The following is a 2,689-nucleotide window of genomic DNA, read 5'->3' as shown; positions in this document are numbered from 1 at the left end:
GTTACATTTCGCGCCTGACAAGGGCCAATCAGCTGTCTCTGTCTGGGCGCTAGCGGCAGTGCGGGAGACGGACAGGCCTAGCAGCCAATAGGAATTTACGAAGCGAAGACCTCTCAGAGCAACGGTGTTAGTGATTGGTTAAGGATAACGTCAGACTAGTCCTCTATTTGTGAATAAATGATCCCGGGGCGCTGATTGGTGGAGGCGGAGAAGCTGACAGTTTTTTTTTCTATTTTTGACACATTCTCATTCTTCAATGAGAGGAATACGTCAACCGCTATACGTCACCGCTCTCCTCGCCGTGTGCGTGATGTCAGCCAGTGTAGTATAGGGCAGGCAGTGGACTGTGATCTAATGTTGGTGACACGTCTAGAGACCAATCAGGACTCGGAGAGGCGCCCGGGTTTATGTTAGTGGCGGTGGGCCGGGGCACCTTCTGGCTAGAGACCACCACCGGAGCTGTTAGTCTCTGACACTTTCCGGCGCTCAGAATGTAATAAGATTCTGCTATTAGCTCAGCACTGAGAGTCATCCATGTTACACACACATCACACACTGAGGCCATTGTGGGCTGTGTGCGTGGGATGGTAACTGTGCATTTGGCTCAGTATGTATATTAGAGCACATCCTGCACAAGTAAGTAATTCTGCAGACACATTAGTAGTTCACGTTATATTCTTTACACAGCATAGTTTATATGTATTTTCTGTCTAATGTCCCTATTTTTCAAATAGGGACTTAAGACGCACACCCGAAAAAGGGGTGTGGCTCATGGGGAAGGGTTATGACATCTGATTTATCCCATACGATGATGAAGGAGTACCAATCCTGTTGTACCTCTGTTATCCAGGAGTCACTGCCAAATATAGGGCTCAAGTCAACGCAAATTGAATATCGCTGGGAATGCCCATCTAAGGCCCGTATTCAATTTGAGCGGACCCGCGATACTTTTTCCCCTCTCGGACTTTTCGCCTACATCGCGTGTTTTGCAGGCGGAAAAGTATCGCCCGTGTATCCCCGTATTCAATTTGAGGTAGGCGAAAAACGGGACCTGGCGAAACTTAAACAATAAAAAGTCCTGTCAGATTTGGGGAAATCAGCCTGACACCCCCCAACAGATGCTCTGACATGGGGGTTAGCTATGGTACCCCCCGATTTGGCTTTCTGAAGGTATTTGGTGTTTTTAAATGGGCTCAATAGCTGCTAAATAGCGTTTTTGTATAAGTGGTGCAGAATAGTATTCAGGAGTAATTTTTGCAGAAAATAACTTATCCCAGCAAATTTGGGGTACTTGAAAATGGGGGCCAGCATATTTTAAAGTTGCTGAAGTTAAGTTGAAAAAATCGTGAAAAATCCACCTGCCGCAAGCACCTGAAATGAAAAAAACACTTGGGGCATACTTGGGGACCCCCCCCCCAGAGTCTAGTTCACTAGTTTTTAACTTTGACGCCCTAAATTGAAAGTGATTTTTTAGGGTGTCATTAAGTGTTTTTAATTTTTTTTTTTACACAGTTTACTTTTGGGGGACTGTCTAAAGGCTGCACGGGGGTTCCCGCAACGTTGCACCCCAAAACACCAATTCTGCACTTTTTTCCGCCTGCTATTCATAGGCGAATTGCATAGACTTTCCGCCTAGGCGGAAAGTCTTCCAAATTGAATATGGAGTAAAATCAAAACAGATGAAAATGTCATCGGCGAAAAGTTTTCGTCAAAAACGGCTTTTCGCTTCAAATTGAATACTGGCCTAAGGATCCCTCCTGGGATGTGAGCAGAAATCCGATAAAACTACAGGCGCGATGCTATTTTTTGCCCTTAGCGCCGCGAAAACAGCATCGCGCCGAGCAGTTTAGAATGCTGGATCTCGCGACTAAACACCATGTTTAAGGCCCGTGGGGTGCGAGAACTGGCATTCTCCGACAAAACAGCGCACCGAATTGAATAGTTCCGGGAGCTCCTTCCCGGCGCTATTCAATTCACATTGAATCGAATTGAGCCCATCGTGTGAATCCAATGCTTAGACAATACACAATAACTGCAGTAGAAGTCACCTGCTCTAGATGTAGGAGAGCACTGGTGAAGCTGCCTCTTCAGCAGGATTTGTCCTTCGGAGTAGCCGTGCACAAGCCTGGAGCTGGCCATATAGATCACCGACTGAAGGTATAGGAAGAATTCTACTTGTAGTGTATATGCAGCAAATTATCAGCGGCGGCGATATCAATGTATGTACCCTGCTCCTGCAGCTGAACTCACCGGCAAAGGTACTCGAGCTGTGCTGGTAACAGCTGGGTTGGGAATCGTGGCTGTATTCAGGACTGCCATTAGAAGTTGTGGGGCAGAAAACTCCCATGTGTAAGTTGTGTAACTGCAATGTGAGAGGTGTTTTGTTTGAGTCCGGGATATGTCAGTATTTTGAAATGTATGTCTTAAATAAAAGAGGATGTGACTGGAGGTGCTTGAGGGCATGACGGCCAGGGAGTAGAGATGGGCGGACAGGAGATTCCAGGGTGTCGAAGCTGAATAATTGGCTGAGACAAGTTCAGTCTAAAATTTAATCGCGGCGACGCCATCTTGCGACTGGCCGCAAGACGCCATCTTGAAAATGAGATCGCAAGATGCCATTTTGCGAATGGCCGCCTAAGCGCCATTTTAGATAAACTCACATTTTAGTACATGTGGCGATAATACTATT

This window comes from Taudactylus pleione, unplaced genomic scaffold (genome assembly GCF_031769625.1).
Source record: "Taudactylus pleione unplaced genomic scaffold, aTauple2 ptg000095l, whole genome shotgun sequence".
Taxonomy (NCBI): Eukaryota; Metazoa; Chordata; class Amphibia; order Anura; family Myobatrachidae; genus Taudactylus; species Taudactylus pleione.
This window is presented reverse-complemented; position numbering follows the sequence as displayed.